Raw genomic sequence first — 23,560 nt, 5'->3', positions numbered from 1 at the left:
ATAAATATGGCTTTTATTTGAATACAGAGCCCATGGCTCTTGTGTTTTGGTAAACCCAAACTGAACATAATAATGAACCAACACAAAATTTTATAGACTTTAGCTGATCCCAAGCAGAAAACACTATATTAACATAGGAGTGGGGAAAATGGGGACTTCTCAATGAATCTTCTGTGTTTTTAATTTATACACGTAGTTATAAGAAGATGAGAAAATGGTTTCACAAAAGAAGGATGAGAAGTGGGATATCTTGTGTCATTAATGAGGCAGGATATATTTAGGGCAAGAAACAGGCAGTGTAATAATTTGGGGTCATCTCTCTTTATCTCTTGTCAGCTCAGACTCTGTGTAATTGACTTAATCTAACTTAGCTAATGAAGTTATTTTTCAAATTGTTGTCTAAACAGTGACATTAGCTGATTAGGTCAAAGGTCATCAGCCTCTTTTGCTTAGGGCCATTAAAATGGTCCCAATGCCTTCACTTACAGGTAACAGACTCCTAACTCAAATTGGGCGCAGAAATAAACAAAAGGCAGAATTCTGGGGTTTATGACACCGAAAAGTCCAGGAGATGTTTGACTTCAGGTAAGGCTTGAAAGAATGAACACTTGGTCTCTCTCCATTTTGCATGTATGTGGCAAAGATGACCCCAACTCTAGGCTTGCATTCTATCAAGGGGACCTCTTGATAGGGGACCTCTGACTTAAACTATATAGATTTAGAGTGGAAGAGAGGTGGTTCCTTGTGGGAAAATCATGGCTGTCATCCAGAGGAAGGGGTTTGGGACACATGAGAGTAACATCTGTTCCCTCCACCCACCTGCCTTTCCTGTAGTAGCCTTCCTTGTATCGGAAGGGTTAATTCTTGTTTTAGTCCTGTTTGGTTCCATAAAACACATGTCGACTGAAAAATCACATAATTATAAATTTGAAAGGAGACTTTATTTCTTTAATGGGTTCACCCTGCAGTTTGGAAAGCGGGCCTCTGGCTGAAACTGGAAGCAGGCATTTCAAAGGAGTAAGGGTTGCAGAGGAGATTTATGCTCAATGGATTGGCTAAATTTATGTATTCAACAGCTTACAAGAAGAGCTATAAATATTCACAAAGGGGCCCCTAACACATGTGTGCTGAACAAACATGCATGTTACATACAACCCATGTTCACTCTGGGGCTGAGACTTTTAAATAAATGCATTACAATTAGGCCCTATACACCAGAAGGTGACACAGAGACATAAAGGCACTCAGTGTGCAGCCTCTGTAAACCAGCCAGAACCAGTCCGTGGTCAGTGGTCTCTTATCAGGAGAAAGTTACTGAAATCAGTCCTATCCAATCAAAGCTGTAGCTATTGCTTGTGGAACAAGGGTGTCAGTTATTCAGAGTCTGCTAGTGGATGAGCTGCAATTGTTTCAATATTGCTTACCTGGAGGCCAAGGCTTGTTTAGCTGCTAGAGAAAGAGAAACCTTGTGGCGGTTAGGACATAGTTTATTCTTACGTAGGGGAGGGTGGCTTAACTCCTGCCTGGTACGACCATAGGTCTCGTTTATAATTTGTTATTATCACAAAGAGTGCATTCCATCAGTCTTATGATCTCTGTTTTAACATTAATGCTGGTCAGTTGTGTCTAACTGCAAAAGGGACGGGGTACAAGGAAGTGTGTCTGACCTCCCGTCCCATTATGGCCAAGATTCAGTTTTTAGTGTCTCTTTGGGGTCCCTTTTGCCAAGGGAGGTTCATTGAGTCAGCTGAGGGGCTTAGGATTTTATTTTCAGTTCTCATATGAAATCAGGTAGCTTCATGCCCTAGTCTCCTCAGGAATTGTTTGTAATAATGTTTATATTACATTATATTAAGACAGTAATTTAGAATATGTAAAATGGTACAGTCTAATGGTGGTAATTCCTTTTAGAGGCAACTTTTAGTACCTCCTTCAATTAGCCTGGAAGATTGAGCCTGCTTCTAGTACAGCAGTCCTAGCTAAACCATCCTCAGAGAGGATCCCATTTTATGTATATGGACATTTGCATGTGTTTCTTTATAAAATGTGTAAGACTGCAGAGAGAAGCACTTCCCTTCGCCACCACAGGGCCAGGGAGCTGGGCGCTTCAGCACAGCAACAGCTTCCTCCAGAGAGGTCTCTTTTACAGGTGGGATTAGGTGACACATTCTGACTTTAGGATCTGAAGGACAAGACACTGATTGCGTTGTTCTCCACAATGCGAAACTGAAGGAGGAGGAGTTCAATTGTAAGATTCTACTTCAGCTGTTATTATTGTCATCAGCATCCAGCATCCTATAGAAAAAGAGACACTTTTTTCTATAGGTTGACGGGTTTGTTGGCTTGTTTCAGAGTTCCAGGATTTATTTTTCACTCCCAAGAAAGTCACTTGGCCACTCTAAGCCTTGGTCTCCTCATCTATAAATTGGAATTAAGATCAATTGCTCTAAGGTCCAATGACATAACGTATGCAAAGCTTCTTTGTATAAACTAAAAACCACTTTTACATAAGATTCATTCAGGGATGAAGCTCTCCTGGACTAGAACCTTGTAACTGGTTCTGCTGTGGCTAATGCTGTGGTTAATAAACACTGGTCTGTGGCTTGCATTTTGTTGGCAGATGTAATTTTTCTGGAAAATAAAGCATTTGGAGTCACTTTTTATAATGTAAAAATAACAAGGAGGGCTCTGTTGGCCTAGGTGGTTCATTAAAAAGTCTCTAATAATGTATAGGGTTGCCAGATTTTGCAAATAGAAAACTAGTATGCTCAGTTAAATTTGAATCAAATGAACAACAAATAATTTTAAGTCTAAGTCTATCTGGCATATAGCATGGGATTTTATCTGGTAAACCCACTAAAAATATCAGTAGACTGCAAGCAGAAATCGTTATCTAACTTATTTTTGTATTTCCAAATTTTAGCACAATCCCTGACCCATAGCAAGTGTTTAATACATAATTCTGGAATAAAGCAATCATTAGGATATCTATTTGGAAAGCTGTTGTTCATATGACAAATTGCTTTTATCAAGCTTTTTCAGCTTTGCTTTTCTCATCTGTTAAGTAAAGATAATAGTAACTGCCTCACTAATTAATGGAAGAATAACATGGAGTGGGGTATATGAGCACTCCCTATTGGCTGTTAAAGGAGTCTACAAGTGTGCTGCAAATGTGTTATAAACCCCACAAGCAGTAGAGCTACCGTGCATGGTATTTTCAGTGCAACCTCTGCAATAAAGAGTAGAACATAAGTTTTCAAAACATGTTAGTAAGGTCTACATGTTTAGTAAGCAAATCCAATGTACTAAAAACAGTTCCCATTGGGCTGTTCCTATTTCCACCTGGAGGAGTCAGCGCCCAGTGTTTAAGCTTGGTTGGGTTTCTGCAGAGAATTAAACTGTGCCTAACTCCTACTGGTTCTCCTGCTGTCTTAATGTCTCCATTGTCTAATTTGGAGATTGTGAAGCAAACATTGGCTTGCTGTGGCAGCTCTGGATAATTTTCCTGAAGCCACCTATTAACAGCATACAAAACCTACTCCAGCAAATCAACAATAAGACCCTACATGGAAGTAAAAGCTGTTTTAACTTTCACCTGGTGTAGCCAGGAAGTTATGAGTTAAGGCTCCATTTCCCTTGCTTTGCTAACATTTTCACATGCTGTTGAAGTAGTGAGTGGTTTTTAGGTGCCATATGTGTTGGCGTAATTACATACACTGGCATAAATTGTTTGATGCAATTTCTCAAACTTATTTAAATTTGTTCTCAGAAATCAAAACAGCTCATTAGCTTCCAAGAATACATTTGTAATTCCTGGAAAATAATTTCTTGTGGCATTTCAAGTTTGACATATTAAGCTGCCATTCTTGAGGCCTTCCTGAATTTTAGTTTTGCAGATGCTTATTAATTAAGCATCTGTCTCCTTTACTGGCTTCATCTCAACCTCCAATCTAAATGTTGGTGGCCTTGGAGCTCAGTGCTGGTTCCTCCTGTAGTGCTGTGTGTTAGCTGATCTCACCCAAACCTGTGACAATTAAACATCTCTCAGCTGACTATTCCCATATTTCTCTAGCCCAGTGTTATCTTCTGAGCAACAGACTGTACAGTCTAATGGCCTTTATGACATCCCCACTTGGATGTCGTATATTTCTCAAACTTAACACATCTGAAATGAGCCGCTTAGTCTCCCTCCGATCCCTCTCCGCACTTCAGTGAGTACTCCTCTCTCTCGTAGATGTTTGTCTCCTGTTGTTCAGTAAAGGACAACAATATCCACCCAGTTGCAAAAGCCAGATATTTGTTTTTTGTTTGTTTGTTTGTTTGTTTGTTTTTTGAGAAAGAGTCTTGCTTTGTCACCCAGGCTATAGTGCAATGGCATGATTATAACTCATTGCAGCCTCAAATTTCTGAGCTCAAGCAATCCTCCTGCCTCAGCCTCCCAAGTAGCTAGGACTATAGGTGCATGCCATCACACCTTACTAATTTCTTTTTGGTAGGTACAGAGTTTCACTATGATGCCCAGGTTGGTCTTGAATTCCTGGCCTCAAGTGATCCTCCTGCCTCAGCCTCCTGGGGTTACAGGCATGAGCCGCAACCGGCCAAGGGGGTTTTCTTAACACTTTTGATCCCTCATCTTCTACCTCTATCCCTTTCCTGACTTGTATTGGATAATCCATCACCAAGGCTTGTTACATCTGTCTCCAAAATTGTTTCAGCCCTAGCTACTTGTCTTCATCTCCACTTCACCACTCTAGGTGAAGCCACTATCACCTTTCACCTGAGCTCCCTCCTCCATCCTAGTCCGTTCTCCACACAGTTACCACAGTAATCCTTTTAAACAACAAACAAAATCAGCAGACTTTCTTGCTTAAAACCATGCAATAGCTTTGAATTATACTTAGGGGAAAAAAAATCCAAATCTCATCCCATGGCCTGAGGCAGTATCTGGCCCCTGCCTGCCTTTACAGGTTTATCTCACCTGTGAATTCCTCGCTCACTCACTGCATTCCAGCCATGCTGGAGTTTTCTGTTTCTCCAATGAATGATGCTGCTGCCACCTGCCATACTCCACCCACTTCACTCCTTCTTGTCATTCATGTCTTTCAGTTCAAACGTCACTCCCACACTCTGAAGCAACATGAAGATAAGAATCTTGCCCACATGTGTTTACATGACTGAACACAGAGCTGGCACATAGTAGACACTCAAATTTGGTACAGTGAATGAAAGAATAAAGGAAGGAAGGAGAGAATGTACTCTAGATAAGGCCACATCCTTCTGTTATACATCTTCGTAGCACCATTCCCTTGCCTTCAACTGCACTTATCACAACTTACATTTTATTAATGAGATAGGTGATCAGTTTCGCCTGCCTCTTTAGACTCCATGAAAGAACATGTCTGGCTTTGCTTCCCATTTTATCCCAGAGCCTAGCACATTCCTAGCACATGGTGGGTGCTCAGCACATTGCTGGTTGTGGTTGTTGCTGCTAAATTCTTGGTCCTTATCTCATTTTACAGTTTTAACACAGCTGAGCATATCATTCTGCTTGAAGCACTACCTTCCTCTACTTCTGGATTCTAACTCTCCTACATCCCCTTTTCTGGCTCCATCTTTCTCATTCTCATATGTGGGCTCCTTTTCTGCTCTTAGTCCTTTAAAGTTAGCATTCTGTCCATGGTAGATTCATACAATGGAATACCACTCTGCAATAAAAAGAAACAACAATTGATACACACAACTTGTATACATCTGAGGGCGTTATGCTGAGTGAAGAAAACCAGCCTCAAAATGTTATATACTGTATGGTTTAATTTCTATAACGGTTTCAAAATGACATATAGTGATGGAGAATAGACAGGTAGTTGCCAAGGGCTGGGATAGAGGAGGGAGACTAAAAAGGGAAAGCATGAGAGTCTGGGGGTGATGAAACTGTTCTATATCTTACTATGGTGGTGGTTACACAAATCTATATGTGTGGTAAAATGCTGGGTGAAGGGTACATGGGAAGTCTCTGTACAAGTTTTGCAACTTTTATGTGAGTCCAAAATTATTTCAAAATAAAAAGTTTTTTAAACGTTGATATTCTTTCACATCACCTGTCATCAGGGAAATACCAATTACAGCAATGAGATACCATTACATATCTATTAGAATGGCCAAAATCAGATCACTGACAACATCAAATGCTGGAGAGCATGTGGAGCAACAGGAATTCTTAATTATTGTATGGAAATGCAAAATGGTATAGCACCTTTGGAAGATAATTTGACAGTTTCTTACAAAACTGAATATACTCTTACTGTACAATCCAGTAATCTTACTCCTTGGTGTTCATTCAAAGGAGTTGAAAACTTATGTCTGCAAAAAATCCTGCGCATGGATATTTAGAGCAGCTTTCTTCATAATTGCCCTGACTTAGATGCAATCAAGATATCCTCTAGTAGGTGAATGGATAAATAAACTGTGGTACATGTGGACATTGGAATATTATTGAGTGTTAAAAGAGCTATCAGATTATGAAATGACATAGAGGAAACTGAAATGCACATTACTAAGTGAAAAAAGCCAATCTGAGAAGTCTATATACTGTATGAGTCCAACGATATGACATTCTGGAAAAGGCAAAGTTATTGAGACAGTGAAAAGATGAGTGGATGTCATAGATTGAAGGGAGGGAGGGATGGATAGGGAGGGAGGCAAAGCATAGAGGATTTTTAGAGAAGTGAAAGCACTCTGTATGATACTCCAATGGTGGATACATGTCGTTATAAATTTGTCAAAAACCATAGTTGGAGGTTGCAATGAGCCAAGATCGCGCCACTGCACTCCAGCCTGGGCATGTCAAAAAAAACAAAAACAAAACACCCATAGAATGTATGACACCAAGAGTGAACCCTAATGTAAACTATGGACTTTGGGTGATAATGCAGTATTCATGTAGGTTCATCAGTTGTAACCAATGTGCCACTGTGGTGGGGGATGCTGATAATGGGGGAGGCTATGCATGTGTGGGGGCAGGAAGTATATGGGAAATATCTGAACCTTCTTAATTTTGCTGTGAACCTAAAACTGCTCTAAGAAATACAGTCTATTTTTTAAGAAGTTAGTATTCTTCAGGGATCCTTGAAGGTCTGTCTTTCTTTACCTCCTGTGAGCTCTCCCTGTGACTCCTCATCTACTCTTTTTTTTCCTTCATTTTGTTTTTATTATAACATGTTTGCTTAATTTACAGCAAGCATAAAATAGGTTGGGTCCTGTTTTGATCCAGACATTCAAAAATACCATTTTAGAAGCTTCTATAAGAAAGAAAATACAAAATTTAACCCCACAACTTTCCTCTTTGCTAGAACTGCAAACTACTGCTACAGTTTTAAATAGACTTTTTGTTGTTTAAACTATATGTCCAGGAAAATCTAAAAAAAAAAATTAAACATGCATATAAATGACTGCATAGCAGAACATGAACAGTAACTGCAAACAGTAAAGAAATGAAAGTTAGAAATACTATCAAATATACAAAGGTTCTAGAATCAATCCTTTAAACACGTTCCACAAACAGTATTTCAGAACCATTGTTTTGTTCTTTGTAGGCAAAGCCTAGATTACTAAAACCAAAATTGAAAAAAGTAATCCTCTAAAAGGAATCGTTTCTCTGTGATAATTCTTACTTATATCTGTAAGCAAGCAATCCAAGACTTTTTTTAATTTTGGCTTTTTATAAAGAAATGAGATTGGACATGTCAAGTCACTTTTGTCCCCAAAACGATCTTTCAGAGAAATACTAGAAATTATAAATGGTTAAGGATATTACTTCTTCATTTTTAGTCAGGTACTACACTAATAATCAAAAACTCAGAAGATCTGACTCTTGCTTAAAACTGACAAATCCTTTTTCCAAAATTACTTTAAATTTCATGGTACCACAAAATCGCCTAGAATGAGTGTTGTCTTTCAACTTGCCTCATATTAAATAAACCGAGGCGTGAAAAGCAAACCTCCCTCATAATGAGGCAGGCAAATTTTGATACAAATGCAAAGGCCAAGTGCTGTAAGCATCAAAATTTCAGTTCTTTTACACTATGCATGCACACACAAAGCTTGCTTCCAACAGCTGTAAGAAAACTAAGCAACATTCTGATCAACAATGCCCCTTAAACTGTATAATAACTATATAAGAACATTATTTTCCCTTTAAAATTATTTTTGCCATTTTAAGGTGAGTTTTTGTGATGTTTTCTATGTTCCAAATCTTCATAGGAACCAGAAAAAAGCAGTGAAGCCTCCATGTTTCAGTCAAAAACTCAGTCTCCCTGAAAATACTACGTAACCCAGTTGGCATAATTCCCTGAGACAGTGGGGTTAACAAAAAAACGAATCCACGCTTCATCAGAAATAATTATCATGGGCCTAGACATCTTGACAAGACATAAAGGCCTGCCCTGAACCTAAATGTGTCTGAGCAGTCAGGGTTGTACCGTAGCTACAACTTCACTTTTGTGTCATTCTTATTAGCAAGCTACATTTCTAGGTTAATGGTTCTACCAAATACAAATATGAAAGTTTATTTTTAATAAAAGAATGTTGCAAATTATGGTCAACCACATCTTTTCACCAAATACTTCAAGCATAAAAAATGAGAATCTTTACAAAAATATACAGAGACACCACAAATTGGTAGCTGCTCATAGCATTAAACAAACTGGACTCTTAAGAGTGGCTTCTCAACAGCATATCATTTTGATTATGATCATTGCCTGGTACAGGGAAAACTAACAAGTGTCTTTTTAATCATCGTTGCAACACTGTATTCCTGATAATTTAGGTAAACCAAACTATGAATAAGTGAATGATACACACCTAAAAATGATCATGGTTTATACTATCAATGGCCATTGAACATAGGACTAGTCCAAGACCTTGATACAGATTTTGACCTAGACATAGACTGTGATTTTGACTGAGATTTGGATCTAGGTGGTTCTTTTTTTCCCTAATTCCTTTTCATGTCTTGAGCCAGACTTATAATGTGTTTTGGAATCTATTTTTGAGGCACCTCTAGTTTTGGTGTGAGATGCAGACCTAGAATGTGATTCAGCCTTCATTTCTCTCTTGGGCTGGGACTTGGACCGTGATCTTGAATTGGATTTAGATTTTGAAAAAGATTAATTTCAGTGTTTTGAATCTATCATATTTGTAATGGCTTCTGCTATGTGTGGTCTTCCAGTCGGTCTACTGTTTCTAGGACTATATGACCTTCTATAGTTGTAATCAGAAGACCGCCTTCTTGATCTCCTTCTTTCACAACTTTGGCTTCTAGAATGTCTGTATCTGTCATAATCATCATAGCATGAAGAACTGTACACATTCCTCCCTTCCTTGGCTTTCATCTGATTTCGTGTCTTCTGATCCCCCTAGGCAAACTATATTTTAATCTGCCATCCACAAATCCACTTTCTGTCCAAATTATGTAAGCATCTTCAGCATCACAAACATCCTCAAATTGAATATAAGCAAATTCTCTTGGACAGCGAATGTAGAAATCAAGCGGAACATACACATCAACTGTAGGACCATAATGACCAAGTTCACACTGTAAATCTTCATACCTGGTGTCATTGGCCACGTTCCTGAAGAAGAGAGATGTGTTCAGCGATACTGGTAGCAGGACATGGTGGTGGTGTGAGTCTCAGCCTAGAGCACTAACAGTCTCAGCAAACTGTCTGCAGCTCCGGCTGCCGATCCTTCACTCCCACTTCTCATCTACAGTGATGCAGTTGTAATCTCTCATTCATGTTCCTGAGCTCTGTCCCTGCTTCCTGGGTTCCTGTCTTATGTGCCCACGTATCTAGCAACTATGTACAGATCTATGTGTGTTGATCTTGAATAAATTGATGCATATATAGTGATAATTTCTGTGACCATTCCATGAGAAAACAGTTTCTTTTCTATTTATGGACACATTTTAATCTTGAAGTTTCTATATGGCACAACTAAATCATCCTTCATCAAAATCAGTGTATACCATGACATCATAGTCTTCTCATGTGATTTGTGCACTGAACTCAATATTTTTCTGGAAGATATTGTATGCTCTTCCCTCTGGTTGCACCATGGAAATTCTGTGCCTTAGTCACATTTACATTTATATATTTCTTTAGAAAGGCAATGCTTCAGTCCAACAACTCTCCTGCAGTTTAAGTGGAAAACAGTCTTTATTTCTCCTTTCATTTTTCATAGTTTCCCACTGTGCTTAACAATTGATTTTTAAAAAAAATTTTTAGTGGAGGTCAAACATTGTTTGAATGTGGGGTAAATGGCTTCCCAGGGAGAGAGTAAACCAGTCCTTGTAGCTTTCAGCAACATTTTCAGAACAGCATCTAGACACTAGCCATAGCAGAGTGTGTGCTACAGAACAGGAGAATCAAAACAAAGTCAGAGGAAGCACTGAGAGCAAGACAAATCATTTCAAAAGATGAAGAAATGTTCTGCAAGAGTGGTGCCCTTAGCATCCGACTGTGTCTCTGAACAAAAATCACCTGTATCCGATGGTAAATGCTGTGTTCCTGGGCACTTGCCCTTCTGCATGTGGCTGTTTTTATGCTTCTTGTGCTGTTATCAGCACTGTTTATTCTCAGGGGAAATCCATGAGATACAGCTGAAATGACCTGTTGCCTAATTATGATTTTTACTTATACAATTGGCAGTTTTGAAATGAAAATTACCTTAGGGAAATTTTTCAGAGTCCCTAAAAGAGAAAATTTTTTTAAAGTTGCTTTGATTTGACTTATTTACATATCAGGTAGTTTATTTGGAGCCCAAACTCTTATTATTGTGTTTAAGAGGTTTCGTGTCTTTGACTTTGCTAACATTTCAGTAATTTATTTGGCTGCTGTTCTCCAAAAATGTATGTAGACAAGGAAATGATATAAAGAAAGAATTCTATATAAGAATCAAGCATTTGAGGAAATAAAGGAATACAAAAGGAATTGAATAAAATGTGTGTTTTTCTACATAGGTGTATTGAGATCTTTATCAGCCTAATGGACATTCCAACTGAGCTGAGGTTGAGCCCAGTTCTAAAGAATAAAGGGGAAAACAGCAACATTGGGATGAAATTGTCAGTCCTTTTGACTCAGAGACATTGACTAACATTCCATCTTAAAGACTAAAACATTGAAGGCATTAAAAAAAAGGAAGGAATTAAATTTCTCTTTTTTAAAAACACTATCATTCACTTGTTTAAACATCAGGTTTTATAAATTGATAACATTTTTATTTAATGCAGGAACAAGTTAGAATTTTACTGCAAGAGGCTTTGTGAATATTGTATTCAAGAATGAGTAGTCAGATAGTTTCTGGTATATTATTTCTTGGGTTCATCTAAGAGACTGTGATCATCTGATTTTTATGATGAATAATAATAAAACCAGTCAGCCCAAAAGCCCAGCATAGCTATGTGAATTTTTAGCTAAATAATGCTTCTTTTTAAAAATGTGGTTGAATTATTTAAAGTAAGTACAATTCCATAAGCCATTAGCTAACAATGTTTTGTTTAGACCTGGTCCAAGGAATAAATGTCTTTGCTAGACAGCATATTAACCACTAGTGTTTGATACACAGATTAATGCTTGCAACAGGGACTGGTAGGTTAAGCATTCTTCCTCAATCTTGTTTCTCTACTCTAAATATATATATCAAACCCATTTTTGAGACTACAAAGATAAATGCCAACCTGGGCTTTGTCCAAATGATCACAAAATATAAAATACTTGCATCCCAAATAATGGGACTTTATGTTATGTTCACCTTAAAACAAGTTACAGGATCTGAAGTCCTCCATTACTTCTAGTTGACAAGGCTGAAAAAGTAAACACACCATTTAAATGTAAAATGTGAACTTTATATACAAAAGCATATGTTGCTTTGCCCTTGGATAGACTTGTGAATTTCATTTATTGGAGTTACTATAGACCAGGAAAGAGAGGAAGTAGGAGCATTTGAGGGCTACAGTGCCACACTGTCTCTTCCCTTTAACCAGGAACTCATATACAGTAAATAACACCTCAGATTTTCTGTAAAAAAACTTTTCAAAAGGGAAAACTCTACACACCTCTTTAGAAACACCACTCTATCAGTCATTACCATTTTGAATTTCTTCTTTAAATTAGCTTTATGTTAACCAAACCATGTGCTGCCACACTTTGATGTTCTTGCCTGAGAACATATTTAGTATGAATATGATTGATTGTACCTCCATTTCCCAATCCACAAGTGAATACTTCATGTTTCTGATATTTTGAATGAGAGACTCTCTGAAGTTCCATCCAGCTCTAATAATTCTTTTAGCAATTACTGCGTGCTATCGAGTTCTGGTTCTTGAACTTTTGGGGGACATGGATTCCTTGTTGAGTGTGCAATTTAAGTTATGGACCATATCTACAGTAATATGCACATACACATAATTTTTTGATATAGTTTTACAGTATTTCAGGACCTTCTGAAGTCCCCAGATGTCCCTGGACCCCAGATAAAGAGCTCCTATCAGAGCACAGACATCTTCCTATTTGTGAGTTGTACAGAAAAAAGACATCGCTGGTGCTTTCTATATGACTGGATTTTTTTTTTTTTTTTGCCATTTTACAGATTTATTTCTCAAGAAAAGTATTGCTATGTTTCCTTTTTTAAATATACTTTAAGTTCTGGGGTACATGTGTAAACATGCAGGTTTGTTACATAGCTATACACGTGCCATGGCGGTTTGCTGCACCCATCAACCCGTCATTTACATTAGGTATATCTCTAATGCTATCCCTCCCCTAGCTTCCCACCCCTCAACAGGTCCCAGTGTGAGATGTTCCTCTCCCTGTGTCCATGTGTTCTCATTGTTCAACTCCCACTTATGAGTGAGAACATGAGGTGTTTGGTTTTCTGTTCTTGTGTTAGTTTGCTGAGAATGATGGTTTCCAGCTTCATCCATGTCCCTGCAAATGACATGAACTCATCCTTTTTTATGGCTGCTTAGTATTCCATGGCGTATATGTGCCACATTTTCTTTATCCAGCCTATCACTGATGGGCATTTGGGTTGGTTCCACGTCTTTGCTATTGTTAACAGTGCTGCAATAAACATACGTGTGTGTGTCTTTATAGTAGAATGATTTATAATCCTTTGGGTATATACCCAGTAATGGGATTGCTAGGTCAAATGGTATTTTGTTTAAGGTGTAAGGAAGGGATCCAGTTTTGGTTTTCTGCGTATGGCTAGCCAGTTTTCCCAGCACCATTTATTAAATAGGGAATCCTTTCTCCATTGCTTGTTTTTGTCAGGTTTGTCAAAGACCAGATGGTTGTAGATGTGTGGTGTTATTTCTGAGGGCTCTGTTCTGTTCCATTGGTCTATATGTCTGTTTTGGTACCAGTACCATGCTGTTTGGTTTCTGTAGCCTTGTAGTATAGTTTGAAGTCAGGTAGCATGATGCCTCCAGCTTTGTTCTTTGTGCTTAGGATTGTCTTGGCTATGTGGGCTCTTTTTTGATTCCATATGAAATATAAAGTAGTTTTTTCCAATTCTTTCAAGAAAGTCAATGGTAGCTTGATAAGGATAGCATTGAATTTATAAATTACTCGGGGCAGTATGGCCATTTTTATGATATTGATTCTTCCTATCCATGTGCATGGAATGTTTTTCCATCTGTTTGTGTCCTCTCTTATTTCCTTGGGCAGTGTTTTGTAGTTTTCCTTGAAGAGGTCCTTCACATCCCTTGTAAGTGGTATTCTTAGGTATTTTATTCTCTTTGTAGCAACTGTGAATGGGAGTTCACTCATGATTTGGCTCTCTGTTTGTCTGTTCTTGGTGTATAGGAATGCTTGTGATTTTTGCACATCGATTTTGTATCCTGAGACTTTGCTGAAGTTGCTTATCAGCTTAAGGAGATTTTGGGCTGAGATGATGGGGTTTTCTAAATATACAATCGTGTCATCTGCAAACAGAAACAATTTGACTTCCTCTTTTTCTATTTGAATGCCATTTATTTCTTTCTCTTGCCTGATTGCCCTGGCCAGAACTTCTAATACTATGTTGAATAGGAGTAGTGAGAGAGGGCATCCTTGTCTTGTGCCGGTTTTCAAAGGGAGTACTTCCGGTTTTTGCCCATTCAGTATGATATTGGCTGTGGGTTTGTCATAAATAGGTCTTATTATTTTGAGATATGTTCCATCAATACCTAGTTTATTGAGCATTTTTAGCATGAAAGGGTGTTGAATTTTGTGGAAGGCCTTTCCTGCATCTATTGAGATAATCATGTGGTTTTTGTCTTTGGTTCTGTTTATATGCTGGATTACGTTTATTGATTTGCGTCTGTTGAACCAGCCTTGCATCCCAGGGATGGAGCCCACTTGATCATGGTGGATAAGCTTTTTGATGTCCTGTTGGATTCGGTTTGCCAGTATTTTATTGAGGATTTTTGCATGGATGTTCATCAGGGATATTGGTCTAAAATTCTCTTTTTTTGTTGTGTCTTTGCCAGGCTTTGGTATCAGGATGATGCTGGCCTCATACAATGAGTTAGGGAGGATTCCCTCTTTTTCTATTATTTGGAATAGTTTCAGAAGGAATGGTACCAGCTCCTCTTTGTACCTCTGGTAGAATTCAGCTGTGAATCCGCCTGGTCCTGGACTTTTTTTGGTTGGTAAGCTATTAATTACTGCCTCAATTTCAGAACTTGTTATTGGTCTACTCAGGGATTCAACTTCTTCCTGGTTTAGTCTTGAGAGGGTGTATGTGTCCAGGAATTTATCCACTTCTTCTAGATTTTCTAGTTTATTTGTATAGAGGTGTTTGTAGTATTCTCTGATGTTAGTTTGTATTTCTGTGGGATCAGTGGTGATATCCCCTTTATCATTTTTTACTGTGTCCATTTGATTCTCCTCTCTTTTCTTCTTTATTAGTCTGGATAGTGGTCCATCAATTTTGTTGATCATTTCAAAAAACCAGCTCCTGGATTCATTGATTTTTTGGAGGGATTTTTATGTCTCTATCTCCTTCAGTTCTGCTCTAATCTTAGTTATTTCTTGTCTTCTGCTAGCTTTTGCATTTGTTTACTCATGCTTCTCTAGTTCTTTTAATTGTGATGTTAGACTGTCCAATTTAGATCTTTCCTGCTTTCTCTTGTGGGCATTTAGTGCTATAAATTTCCCACTACACACAGCTTTATGTGTGTCCCAGAGATTCTGGTACATTGTAACTTGTTCTCATTGGTTTCAAAAAACATCTTTATTTCTGCTTTCATTTTGTTATGTACCCAGTAGTCATTCAGGAGCAGGTTATTCAGTTTCCATGTAGTTGTGCGGTTTTGAGTGAGTTTCTTAATCCTGAGTTCTAATTTGATTGCACCTGGAGGGAATCTCCTTGTCTGTGGGTTGTGAAGACCATGGGAAAAGCGCAGTATCTGGGCCAGAGTGCACCGTTTCTCACAGTACAGTTCCTCCCGGCTTCCCTTGGGTAGGGGAGGGAACTCCCCCAACCCCTTCTGCTTCCTGGGTGAGGCAACACCCCACCCTGCTTCTGCTCACCCTCCATGGGCTGCACCCACCGTCTAACCAGTCCCAGGATGAACCGGGTACCTCAGTTGGAAATGCAGAAATCACCCGCCTTCTGTGTCAATCTCACTGGGAGCTGCAGACCAGTGCTATTCCTATTTGGCCATCTTGCCAGTAAGCTGCCATGACGACAGGATTCTTTATGTCAAATATACATACAAGGTCTTTTCACATTTTATTTTAAAATCTTGGTCATGCGATCAATTCGTTTTACTCATATACTAATAATACATCCTAAATGTCAGATAGAAACACTTAGGGCTAGTTTTAAGATGTTCTCTTGGATCCCATTGATATGATTTTATTACTGAAATGTAAAAAGAAAACAACTCTCATCGTAAGACACCATCGTTACTTAACCCAAGAACAAACTGACTCTACTAGATTTAGATGGCATCTTTAAAGTCCCTTCTGTTGCCTACATATCAGGTCAGAGTTTATTTTCTTCTTTGAATGACAGAAGCAATTAATTTTTGAAAAACAAAACTAAAAATTAAACTATCATGACCTGTAAATGGCATTCAGTAAGTCCCAGGTTCCCTATTAATTGCTTGGCTAACTCCTCTTCTGGGTTCCTGCTTAGATATCACTTCCCTAGGAAAGCTTGCTTGAGCCCCCAGCCTGGTTAAATACCTCTGCCATGGCTCATACAGACCCACTCTACCCCTCCTAGCACACTGCTTATCCATACTATTGCAATTGCCAACTTTCTGGTCTGTATTTCCCTAAAGTCTTTAAACCTGGTGAGGTGAGGGTCGTCATTATTCACAGCTATTTTACGAGCACCTAAGATAGTGCCTAGCACATGCAGGGTATTGAGTAAATGTTTACTGTGTAAGTGAATAAACAAATGCATATAATGTATATAAAGGTATCTCTGATTAGGAAGCTTTGTCATTTTTTTTTCTTTTTAAGAATAAGTACAGTTAGGCCAGGCGCGGTGGCTCATGCTTGTAATCCCAGCACTTTGGGAGGCTGAGGCAGGTGGATCACAAGGTCAGGAGATCAAGACCATCCTGGCTAACACAGTGAAACCCCATCTCTACTGAAAATATAAAAAATTAGCCAAGTGTGGTGGCGGGCGCCTGTAGTCCCAGCTACTTGGGAGGCTGAGGCAGGAGAATGGCATGAACGTGGGAGGTGGAGGTTGCAGTGAGCCGAGATCATACCACTGCACTCCAGCCTGGGCGACAGAGCGAGACTCTGTCTCAAAAAAAAAAAAAAAAAGAATAAGTACAGTTAAGCTGAGCTCAGATTTCTAATATGGGGTTTCCCTATGAATGGGAAAGAGTCTAATCTATAAATCATCATCCGAAAGCTAAGTCTCAAATTATCTGACTTAACATTCACGCTGTTTTTGCAAAACAGAAAACCACATTTTCATAATGTATAATACAGTGTCTGTGGCTCTGATTGAGAGGAATGGAGACTTGAGAAAGGGGATGGGGTGAGGAAGAAGAGGGGCTAAGGTTTAGTCAGCTATAGCCAGGAGAAGAGTGGAGGAGGCTGACTCACAGTGTCAAGGGATGAACAAAAGGGAACTTAGTCCTTATTTAAGATGAAGGTGGGGCTGTGGTTGAGAGGTAAGGGACCCCTCAATCTATATGGGCAAGGAGAGGCAGGGAAGCAAGGATGCTCCAAAGCAACAAGTAAAGGGAATAGACAGAAAAAGAGTGGAATTCAAAGTAAACAGGCAGTGATGGAGACAGTAGACAGTAAAGAGGTGGAGCCTGGAGAAAATCTCAAAAGCACTGGGAAGACCCAACCAGCCCACCTGATTCATCCACTTCCCTAGAAGGTTGGTCTTCAGGAGATATTTAACTTTGTCAGTCTTTTTGGGGAATTCTCAGTGTTTTTCACTGAGGGGACAAGAATCCTCTTGTGCTTTTTACTAGGGGAGCATGTGCATCACAAAGTTCAAACAGTCACACCTTTGATTGTAACCCAAGGGGGCAGTTAATCATCACAATTTAATACATAAACCTTGTAGCACATTTGACATCAAACTAGCCAATGTGCAAGGGTCAATTTCCCCTTCATAATTCTAGAAAATTATACCCTTACTACCACACTAAGGTGGTATATGTTATGAGAATTCTATTGGTTGATATTCTCTAAGTGGGTCAAGAAAAATACTATTAAAATAAGAGAATAGGTATGAAGTTTCAAGTTTGAGAAGCTGAAGAAGTTCTGGAGATAGATGTTGGTAATGGTTGAACAACCATATGAATGTACTTAATTCAACTGGACTTTACACTTAAAAGAGTTAAAATGATAAATTTTATGTTATGTACAGTTTGCCACAATAAAAACATACGAGAACAGCAATAAGAGCTTGATATAAAGAAATGGTAGTTATTTCCCAATTTTAAATGTAGAAAATCAAGAGACACATGACAAAAGAAATATCTAGGGTCAGGTGCTCAGTTAGTAGTAGTTAAACCAGCTACTGAGCCCTAGGAATCCTAATATTTGGTATAAGGTTCTTTTCAGGCAAAGCTCCACATCTAACCCTCTATCCCGTCTATATGCACAGCTGAAGTTCTAAAAGCCTCATAATATTGTTTTGTAAAGAGGATCAATTTTACATTGTGTGCCATGGATTTTAGAAACTATATCCTTTGGTAAAAGCCAGTACATAAGTTTAATTTATCACATAACCTACTGAAATTTCTCTTAAAAATACACTCCTTAAAGCAGTAGTTGACAATGAAGATTATGAGCAGTATTTTTTTTTCAAAGAAAATGTCAGAAAAGCTCCAAATCTAACCCTCTATCCCATCTATATGCAGAACTGAGGTTCTAAAAACCTCATAATATTGTTTTGTAAAGATGATGAATTTTACATTGTGTGCCATGGATTTTTAAAACTATGTCCTTTGGTAAAAGCCAGTACATAAGTTTAATTTATCACATAACCTATTGAAATTTCTCTTGGAAAATACACTCCTTAAAGCAGCAGTTAACAATGAAGAAATGAAGTGAGCAGCTAAAAAAAAAAAAAAGAAAGGAAAATGTTTGTTTCTTGTTCTTTCACGTATTCTCACCTAGATCTTTTGCTCCAGGGAAGGTTCCAAATGCATTGATATTTCCTGGAAATGTTTTGCCCTGTGCCTAAGAATAATTCTGAGAAACCCTTTCTTAGTGAAATGTTCTCAATTGTCATGGTGATGTTTAGGAAAGACACATTTTTAAGGAGGTGAGAATGAAGAATCATATTGGTTTCACAAAGTTTAGGATTTTAACTTGTGCTTAGCTGGAAAGAGAGCCCTACCTGGTATTAAGTCACAAGGTCCTTATAAAATTTTAAAAGTTTAGACTGAAATTTTCATAGAATTTCTGGTCCTACTTTCTTATTTGATGGATGAGAACACTCAAAATCTCAAAAGCTTAGTGAAATTTTCATAGAATTTCTGGTCACACCCTCTTATTTTATGGATGACAACACTCAAATCTAAAAAGTTTAAGTGGCATCCCAAGGTCACCCCAAGGTCACACAACTTTCTCCCTACATGTTGTCTTACAAACCCCTCATATGCACTTGTTTAGAACAGGAACCAAGCTCTCTTCATGGCTGATCTACCACCCAGAAGTCATTATGGGGAGCTGTCTGGTTTGAAATCCCATACCCACCACTCCCTGTTACCCCATCAGAGAGAGATCTAGAGCTTATCTGCCATTTCCCTCTACTGCTGGGCCCTTCATTAAAAACAGTTGCCTGAGGGAGAATGGTCACATGCACACACACCTCCTTTTAAGTCTTTTTACTTCCAATTCTTTTTCAACTTGTTCTTAGTTATTATTAAAAATTCTGTCATTTGTTCATCCTTTTTTTCTGTTTCTTATTCTTTGAGAAATAACAACTTTACTCATGAAACCTCACCATGTATCAGCTTAAAGAAATATTTGTCATTGTTGATAACGAAAGATTGATGCTAATGGGTTACCTGTGCCGAAGAAGTCTGTTCTAGGATTTAAGGGAAATTAAACAGAATAAATATCCAGGGCACCAACACTGGGAGTTTTTGAAAATACACAGAAATTTCCCTGAAGATCCCCTCCAGTAATTACCAACAACTTTTTCTTCCTCCTTAAATTAAATCTGCTTTTCCTCAACCACTAACTCTCAAAATAAATATGAAACCATTTTTATTCAATATTTTCTTGTTTTACTTAATGACTGATTTTATTTCATGTGTTTCCCTACTGCAAGTGTACAGTATTTTAGCAATAATGGGATGTTAGTACCAATCTGCATCCAAACCACAGTTTATAACCCGGTTTATGTGGGGAAATGCATTTAGATCTGGAAAAACTCCAGTTTATAAGTCAGAAACTGCCTATGGTATATGCCCTGAGTTTAAGTAAAATTCAGTCAGTAAATATTTTTTGAGAGCCTTCTAGGTGAAAAGGCACCAGTCCAGGGTTTATAATGTTCTGCATATAAAATACATAATAACACAAACATACATTGCATCTTCTACTCCTTACAACAACTTTACTAGGTAGATGTTACTTTCCTCCTTGCCAATAAAGAAACTGAGGCTTGGAGAGGAAAGATAACTTGCTCAAGAGCACAGTCCTAGTGGCAGGCAGAGCTGTCTTTCTCTTCCAGGTCACCTGACTCCCAAGTCTGGGCTCTTTCAGCTGTGCTGTGGTGCAATGATTATGCTCTAATGAGACTATGCAGGAAGTCAAGCTGTATTCAAAAGTCTTTGGAAGCTATGTATCAGAAGCTTCTGGGAAAAAGAGAAATTTGTGCTGAATCTCAGGTAGAAAAAATGTTTGCTGGGACTATTGCTGCCTTAGAAATACCTCTTAGAGAATGCTATCCCAAGTTACTAAGAAACTGAAAAGCCTATCGTTGGAACAACTGGGACTCCAGGAGAATAGGGTGACTGACGTTTTTGACTGTGAGTGAACCATTGTTGGGGGAGGACAGGGGACATAGGAGCACAGACTGCCATCTCCTCAGGGGAGTGTATGACAGGCTCTCCTTTTGCCATCAGTAAAAGGAGAAGTAAAGACTTCTCCTTTATCAATAACAAATCTCAGATATTTCACTTTGATCTAAACCCCTGATGGAGTCAGACACACAATAAATTATATAAATGCTCTAGTAAGATTAGCTTAAAAGCCTTGAGAGCTAAATCTATTCCATGCACCTGCTAATCAGACCAACTCAGCATGTTTATTAATGGTCTCCATCCAGAAGGAGGAAACTCAGACAGCTTCCCAAGATAGTAAGCAGTTGTTCTCAGCTCTCCCATAAGACAGAGAAGCAGGGACTCCAAAACAAGCCAGCCCCTGCTGCCCAGATCTTAAATATGATAGCTCCTTAGAGTTAATGGCAGGCAGTGCTCATGAAAGATCTAAAAGTTACCACCAGTACAGTCTCCATCCCATGCTCACATCTCAAAGATGCAAATGTGAGGCAGCTCTTGAGGCATCTGGAGTTTATTGACTTTCCTGCTAATTACCCAATTTCTCAAGTATTTGTTGAATATTTAGTGTGTGCCCAACATTCTTTCACGGAGGCATAAGAGATTCAAAATTGGTCCTTGTCCTTAATTATGGTATTGCTACTCTTGTTCATTTATTCATTTAGTCACTTTAATATTTCTTGAGCATGCATAGTTGGAGATGATAAGACATATGCACATTAAAGTTATCGAACACAGTAGAGCATAATTAGATGTTATCTTTAGTTTCTCCCCAAGGGTCAGAGAGCTCAACAAATGCTTATGAAAAGCTACTAAGTGCCAATACTGGAGATACAGAAATAGCTAAGACAGAGCCCTGACTATTAAGAAGCTCACAGCCAGGAAGAAAAATAAATAAACCAGAAATTACAGTAGAATATGGTGTAGTTAGGTTAAGGGCAGTGTGCACAGAGGGAAAATGGCCAAGGAATGCCCCTATGGGTAAGTGACACTTGAACTGAGTCTTGAAGCTTGAATATGAGTTCATAGAATATTGGCCCAACTGCTGGGTGGGGAGAAGCGGTCATCAACCAGGCTAGAGAAAAAGGCAGGCATGAGACTTGAGACTTGGTTGTAATAGCCTGGGAAGTTACAGCTCCCTCCTCTCTGACTGCCCCACTAATGCCAGCTCCTTCCCACAATTTTTTTTTTTAGGGATGGGATCTCACTCTGTTGTCCAGGCTGGAGGGCAGTGGCACAATCATAGCTTACTGCAGCCTCCAACTCCTGGGCTCAAGTGATCTTCCTGCCTCAGTCTCCAAAGTTACTGGGGTTATAGGTGTGAACCACTGCATCTGACCTCAAACTTTGATCTCTGCCTCTTCTACTCAGTGGTAGTAACTCAAGACTCCAGCTTTCTGCACCACAGTGAGGACACTGTCACTGTGTCACTTGAGATATTGTCTCAAGGAAAAGCTGGGGATTATGAGGCTGACCATGTAAGATCTTAGGGACTGCACTGTTGCACTGCACAGTGACAAACGTCTGAGCTCAGTTGCCTCGTATGCTTTGTCCAGTTTTATTTTGTTTACAGTGGGAGAGAGGCCAAGTTACTTCATCTAGCTGGAACTCTCCCACGTATCTTGACTAACTTCACTCGACTTTGATGTTATTTACCTTTCAGTTTCTCAAACCCCTGCCTCCATTCCTCTTCCTTCCACCTCCTTCACCTCCTTCACCTCTTCTCTACTGAAATTACTTTCATTAATCACCTGGGAGGTCCTTATTGCCATAGCCAATGGGCATTTCTTTCATTTTCGATCTCCTTGTCTTGTTGGCAGTCGTGGAAGTGATTAAACGGTAACTTTTTTTTTTTTTTTTTTTTTTGGTAACTCTTCTCTTAGATTCTCTCAGCTCTATGACTCTGCTTTTGCCTTTGGCGACTGTACCATATCGTTTGCTGGCCTCAACTTCTTCCACCCCTTGATAACAGCATTTCCCAGGACTGTTCCCCGGGGTGTTCATCCTGGACCTGCTGGGTATCTTCTCTACACTCACAGCTTTAGAGAGTTTATTTCTTACCCTGCCTTCCATTGTCTCTTACATGGGAATACACCCAACTTCGTATGACCAATCCTGTCTTCTTCACCCATACCCTTGTTAGATTTATCCAGCTCCCTAGTAGGGATTTGTACCTAGATATCCCACCTCAAAACAAATCTGGCTTCTGTCTCCTTTTAAACTTTATATTCTTCTCTCCTTTATCTACTGCACTCTATCTACACTACACCAACCTACATTTAGTTCCTATAACACACCAAACTCTCCCCACCACAGGGTCTTTGCATGTGCAGTTTCTGCTTCTTGAATCTCCCTTTCCTCTGTTTATGCCTCAGCCTTTAAGTCCCAGTTTGCCCATAATCTCCTCAGAGAAGCGTCCCTGCACGACCTTATGTAACTAGATACCACTCTGCTATTCCCAATCACTACCCACTCTTGTGTTCTTCATAGAGCTTAGAACTTGTCATTATTGGCTGATGTATTTGCTTACATATGCTCTATCCATATGTTTACGTGTTTGTTCACTTACTTTAAGCTTCCAAGGACTGAAACCATGTCTGTTTTATCAATTCGGGACTGCAGGGTACCTGTCACAGTTCCTGGCACATAGGAGATACTCAGTAAATACACTCAGTAAATATTTGTCAGATGCATGAGTGAGATCATCACCAGACTCACTCCATTTCTTCTCTGCAGGAGGATCTTCCACCCCATGTTTTCTGTGCCAGGTATTGATGTTAGAGACACAAGCACATAAAGCATGGTCTTCCATGCTCCTACAACATTTCATTGATATATTAATAAGGAAAAATAAAATTGTGAGACAAAGTGAATCCTGAGCTGAGAGAAACCGATGGGTTAGATTCTGTGGTTATAGAGTTTTTAAAGTTGAAAAACCGAAGTTTGTCTTACAGCCCAAATTGAACCTCATTAAGGCTCAGCTTCACCATTATTGAGTCCAGATGGTACAGTTGCCTT

The 23,560-nt window shown here is 38.9% G+C and overlaps 1 protein-coding gene and 1 pseudogene across 2 annotated transcripts in view; one reads left to right on the top strand and one right to left on the bottom strand.

Annotated features, from left to right (window-relative positions):
• Positions 1-23,560, top strand: part of SLC35F4 (solute carrier family 35 member F4) — a 304,653-nt gene that overhangs the window by 235,427 nt on the left and 45,666 nt on the right. The window lies entirely within an intron of this gene.
• LOC129013171 (serine/arginine-rich splicing factor 10-like) lies at positions 8,885-22,546 on the bottom strand (annotated as a pseudogene).

The sequence above is a fragment of the Pongo pygmaeus genome, chromosome 15, assembly GCF_028885625.2.
Source record: "Pongo pygmaeus isolate AG05252 chromosome 15, NHGRI_mPonPyg2-v2.0_pri, whole genome shotgun sequence".
Classification (NCBI taxonomy): Eukaryota; Metazoa; Chordata; class Mammalia; order Primates; family Hominidae; genus Pongo; species Pongo pygmaeus.
The sequence above is the reverse complement of the archived record's forward strand: the minus strand, read 5'-3'. Positions and strand labels throughout refer to the sequence as shown.